Source organism: Harmonia axyridis, chromosome 6 (genome assembly GCF_914767665.1).
Source record: "Harmonia axyridis chromosome 6, icHarAxyr1.1, whole genome shotgun sequence".
Taxonomy (NCBI): domain Eukaryota; kingdom Metazoa; phylum Arthropoda; class Insecta; order Coleoptera; family Coccinellidae; genus Harmonia; species Harmonia axyridis.
The window spans coordinates 26,689,475-26,695,474 of NC_059506.1; positions in this window are offsets into that span (position 1 = coordinate 26,689,475).

Sequence of the window (6,000 nt, forward strand, 5' to 3'; positions counted from 1 at the left end):
TATTTCATTGACATATTTGAGTGGCTGAATATTTCAGATTTGAATATATTCATTTCACACAACAAAATCGTTTTTTTGATGACCCTTATTTCATAGAGAATTTTTACGAAGATATTTCTTCGTATTTCCAATCAATTCAAGTATTTAGATTCATATTATTTTATAATATGTGGATATGGGAGCAAATGTTCAATTGTTGAAAGCACATAACAAAGACCATCAAAAATATACTGCTATTTCAATTGAAAAGGGCGTATCTGCAAAAAAGCACACTAGAGATATTTAATTGAATTAATATGAAAAAGAAATACATGACATTGCATGTTAAATAAATTCATTAATTTTAATTCAGAAAGACTATTGAAGTCAAATATAATTATCAAAATAAATTTGTTACTTGAAATCGTACTTACAAACTTCAACCCTAAGTATATGTATAGGTATCATTAAATAATAGGATCCTTGAATTATTTCCGAAAAATTTTTCATTTTTTTTATTATTATTTTTCATTAGTATTTCAGATTCAATTTCGAAACGTATCTAGTACCTCGAACACCCATATTCAAAGAATTTTGTATTTGGGTATTGTTTATTCGGTTTCCTTTACATCTTTGTCGACGATTGCATGTTTTTTGCAATATTCTAAGTTATTTGGGAAAAGAACTTGTATGAAAATGAGTAATTTTTAAAAAAAAAAAAACACAAAAATAACAGAAACAATTTTCACGATGTTATAAGTAAAATTCGATCCATTCTTTCACGATTTCCTTAAAAAATTTCTTGTTTTATTTTCGAATCTGTACGCATCTCTACTATCTATCCTATTCATAAAGTAAAATTTAACCATAAGAGACATTAGAATAAGGTGTATTCTGAATAAAGTGAAAATACCGACAATCTGTGAATAGGAAAATACAGGTTCTCTGATCTTGTCTGATAATTAATTAATTATTCATTAACCGTTTTGTCTAAATAAAAAATATATTACTTAATCGATACATTGCTTGTTTTTCATCCTTTTCCACAAATTGTCATATTCTCGCAAAAATTTCCTTTATTTCGAATGTGTACGATAAAAATCAGTGGGATACGATAATATGTACGATAAAATACGATGATTTTAAACACGCGGTACGATATTTTAGGCTTGTCGACCTGGCAACGCTGCATCTGACAGACTTTACGTATTAAACATGATGGCCGCCGCCATATATAAACAATGGATAAAACCATCGATTTTGACGAAAAAAAGGCATTTTTATTTCAGGGAAAGCTTGAAATGTGATTAATTAATCATTTCTTACGAGAATCAGTTAATAAAATACAAGAAAACTAGCTATTAATGTGGATAACCTCACCTCATTAGGCCAATTTCCCAAATAAAAAAAAAACTAGCTGGATTAAGGAATTTATGAAAGGGGATTCGTGATCTAAGATCCAAAATAAGTAAGTCTGCAAAATTTCATCACTTTTGAATCATTATTAAAATTAATTCTATATAGTAAACATTGTTTTTCTTTTCAGAATATGGATTATTTTCGTTTGGATGAATAATTATACAGGATATTTATTTGTCGAATATCAATTAGAAGTATCTAGAGATGTTGGACCAATTCAAGTCTGAAAATTGAGATTAAAGCTTCAAATTATTAACTAATTTGTAAAGAAATACACAATATTTGATCAACAATTATATAGGGTGTATATATATTTGAAGTAGTAATTAGACATTTGGAAATCTGAAATTCTCATTTCTCTAGAAATGGCAATTCCTTTCTTCTTTGAAAAATTTGGGAAAAATGCATAATCAAAATGTGAGAGTTATTATCAGTCAATAGAAATACTACCTGAAAAAGAAACTGCATTCAATGTTTATTTTCAGTTTTGCCAAATATTGAATTTACATAATCATTCGATAAGATCTATGAAAAGACCTACAGTGAAATTTTGTTTTAGGAATATTCAGTATAGCTATAATAAACTAAAAAGGGGCAGAATGAATAGATCTACCTTTCAAAAACCCATGGCTAATGTTGCCTTACAAGCAATCGTAATCATATCAGTAACATCTTTGAGAAATCAGGTTATTAGAAGTCCCTCATTTCCGAGGTTCATCAATACTTTTTTCAGTTGAGCAACAAATTATTCTTCTATTTCATAATTTATTGAGAAATACAAGGAAGGACACCTTTTGAAATCTAAAAATTTGGTTAATAGGTTATTTTCCATAATTTATAATATTGAAAGACCAATTGGACATTCCTGAAGAACTAAGGCGTTTTTAAAGTCTGAAAATTGTATCGATGAATTTTGCATACTTTTCTGTTCCATATTTCTTGAAGGTATATGGACAAAAATGATTTTTGTGGGTTCTGGTGAATGATCAAAGGGATACAGGTAACAATTTCATTAATACCAGTCGAGATGTAGTTATCATAGATAAGAGATGATATAGAAATTTCACTAGATAATTCTGATTCAGTGGAGGACAGCTGAATTAAAGCTTAATCGTGATGGTTCGTTACGTTATAGAGCAAGCTTGTAGCTCTGGGTTTCACTCAGAAGTAAATTGAACAGGGAAATATATATAGTAAATGAAATTTTGACAGATATTAGTTAAAAAAGATCAACAATTGAGCATTGTATTCACATAAAATCAAAAAATAACTTGCTAACTGTTGTTGCATTGTACGTGGTTGACTTTTTTGTTTTAACAAATGTTAATTCTGAATGAATATATCTGATAGAATATTTAAGTGATAATTTCATCATAAAGAATTCAGGGAAAGCTAAAAATGTTAAGGGATGAATATCACTAGAAATTATGAAAAAGGTAGTATAGTAATTGTTTATATTCTTCAAGTATGTATTGCAATAATTCAGCATGTCTAATTGTAAACATATGAAAACTCCTTTGAAAACTTAATTGAAATTTGATTCAACAAAAGAGAGTTGTAATGATGAACCATATAAGAAATTAATAGGTTTATTAACGTCTTTAGCAGTATTAACTAATCCTGATAAAGCATACTCTGTTAATCTCTTGAGTCAATTTAATAATTATCTCATTATTGAACACTGAAAAAGTGCAAAATTCATTTCAAGATGCAAGTATAAAGTATTTTATACCTACATTGAATTGTTGGAAAATTTATACCAATTTCGAAAGTAACTGCCATGTCAAAATTCTTCATATACTGAATGATCCTTCAAATTTTATTTCTGTTGTAACATTTTGACTAGTAATTCAAGTGAAAAATTTGAACTGATTTTATATATGTATATAGTATAGCTATAAATGAACAACCTGAAAAGAGACAGAATGAATAGACTTGCCTTTCGAATACCCATGGCTTATGTTACCTCATAAGCAAATTTAATATCTAGGTAGAACCTTTTTGAGAAATCAGGTTATAAGTTTGAGAGTCTCTTAATTTCCAAGGTTTCAGTTGAACGACAAATAATATTATGATAATATAACAGGGTATATATGGTTGAAATTATTCGTATGAAAGATTTCACAACGATTTGATTTCTTCATTAAAAATTCAACAGCACTGCACTCAAATTCTTCAAAAACTGATAGGTAACTTATATTTTTGCACTCTTCAGTCGTAAAAGTGTATATTTTAGATATTCCAAAAACACATGGAAATTTTTGAATGTCATCTGACTAACTTGGCTCTTTTTCCAGTAATAAAGCCAATTGTGAATTATCTATAAGGAGTTTTTCTATCTGTTTAATACATGATCAGATGAAGCTTCTGTTCTCTTTTGTAGTTCCATCTTCTGTCGCAATAGATTCAAATTCTCACGAAAGAGAATGTAGTTTTATAGTTTGTGGAAAATAAACGAAAAATTCCTGAAATAAAGTAACATTCATATCCAATTGAATGATACAAACACTTAAAACAAACCTGAATTGAGGAAAATGCATTCGATGATATCAATGTTCATTTCCAAATTTTGACAAATATCTATCGAATTTTCGATTCGCCGAAAACTTTGCATTTTATCTGTCGGCATTTATTTAAATATTGAATAACAATTTTGGAAACTGCAAACTTTTTCAAGAACTTTCATATATCGAAATGGAATATTTATTATTAACATGACACTGACAGCCAAATTGTCCACAGATACCACAGAAATATGGGACTTGAAATGTCAAAATGATCCGAAACACCCCGTATACTCGAAAACCGCGGGGAGAATCGAAGGTTTGGGATTTTTCCCGGGATCTCCAGACGATTTTGAGGGGGGTCTTATTCTTGTCATTTTTGCTCTAGATGGTCCCGTTTGGGCTGTGATTTTACGTTTAAAGTTTGACGTATATGTGCAAGCGGTTTTATATATACTTAGATTTCTACCAAGTAAAGACCGATCCCATCAAGAAGATCTGGGCATACTGGCAACGTTGCAGATTATTTGGCATTTGACAGACGTTACGTATTGAACATAATTGCCGCCACCGGATGTAAACAATGAATAAAATAGTAGTTTTTGACGAGAAAAAGCCATTTTTTTTTAGGGAAAAGCTTGAAATGTGATTAATTAATCATTTCTAACGAGAATCAGTTGATAAAATACAAGAAAACTAGCTATTAATGTGGATAACCTCACCTTCATCAAGCCAATTTTACAAATTTTTAAAAAAAACCAGCAGGATTGAGGAATTTATGTCACCGGATTCGTGATCTAATACCCAAAATTAGTAAGTAAGCAAAATTTCATCACTTTTGAATCATTATCAAAATTAATTCTATATAGTAAACATTCACCTGTTTTTCTTTTCAGAAGATGGATTATTATACAGGATTTGGATGGATAATTATACAGGATTTTTATTTGTGGAATATCAATTAGAAATATCTAGAGATGTTGGACCAATTCAAGTCTGAAAATTGAGATTAAAGCTTCAAATTATTAACTAATTTGTAAAGAAATACACAATATTTGATCAACTATTATATAGGGTGTATATATTTGAAGTAGTAATTAGTCATTTTTGGAGAAATGAGACATTTTGAAATCTGAAATTCTCATTTCTCTAGAAATGGCAATTTCTTTCTTATTTAAAAAATTTGGGAAAAATGCATAATCAAAATGTGAGAGTTATTATCAGTCAATAGAAATACTACCTGAAATAAAGAAACTGCATTCAATGTTTATTTTCAGTTTTGACAAATATTGAATTTACATAATCATTCGATAAGATCTATGAAAAGACCTACAGTGAAATGTTGTTTTAGGAATATTCAGTATAGCTGTAATAAACAAACTGAAAAGAGGCAGAATGAATAATAGATCTACCTTTCGGATACCCATATCTGAGAAATCAGGTTATAAGAAGTCCCTCATTTCCAAGGTTTATCAATACATTTTTCAGTTGAGCAGCAAATTATTCTTCTATTCCATATTTTGTGAAGAAATACAATATAATTGAACAATTTGAAGGACCTATTGGAAATTCCTGACGAACTAAGGATTTTTTAGTATCTGAAGATTGTATTGATGCTATGTTATAGAACGAGACTTGTGGCTCTGGGTTTTACTCAGAAGTGAATTAAACAGGGCAATTTATGTCCTATATAGTAAATAAAATTTTGATAGATAAAAGTTTCAAAAGATCAACAATTGATCATAGTATTTACATAAATCAAAAAATATTTACATAAATCAAAAAATAACTGGCTTACTATTGTTGCATTGTACATGGATGACTTTTTTGTTTTAACTAATGTTAATTCTGAATGAATTTTCTGATAGAAAATTTTATGATAAAGAAATTAGGGGAAGCTAAAAAATGATTAGGGATGAATATTACTAGAAATTATGGAAAAGGTAGTAAAGCTATCGATTATATTCTTCAAATATGTATTGCAATAATTCAACATGTCTGATTGTGAACATGTGAAAACTAAATTGAATTTTGATTCAACAAAAGAGAGTTGTAATGATGAACCATATAAGAAATTAATAGGTTTATTAATATCTTC